This window comes from Sinocyclocheilus anshuiensis, unplaced genomic scaffold (assembly GCF_001515605.1).
Source record: "Sinocyclocheilus anshuiensis isolate Anshui unplaced genomic scaffold, SAMN03320099.WGS_v1.1 scaffold742, whole genome shotgun sequence".
In the NCBI taxonomy this organism is placed as follows: domain Eukaryota; kingdom Metazoa; phylum Chordata; class Actinopteri; order Cypriniformes; family Cyprinidae; genus Sinocyclocheilus; species Sinocyclocheilus anshuiensis.
The window spans coordinates 392,721-393,067 of record NW_015544169.1 but is presented as its reverse complement, the minus strand read 5'-3'; positions in this window follow the sequence as shown (position 1 = coordinate 393,067).

Sequence of the window (347 nt, the reverse complement as noted above, 5' to 3'; positions counted from 1 at the left end):
ATTCTGCACACCTTAATAAGGAGTTTTTCATTTCCAGCCTTCATGAACAATTATATATCACTTCTAAATGATTAAATACAAAATAATAGTAGTTATTAAGATTGATGTGGTTTGGAATTGGTAAAATGTGCTTGGAAAAAAATATGATCAGAATATCAACGTGCCTGATAATTATGCACGCGGTGTAAGATTTGATGAAAGTGAAACAGAACAGCGAGCGCTCATTCAAATGCGATTTCATACCCCGCATATTGATAGCGGCTCCCTGATGTGAGAAAATTATGGGGTTAAAGTAAAAAAAAAATATTTTGACTGAAATTTTTTCCTCGGCCAACCCCCGTTCCACA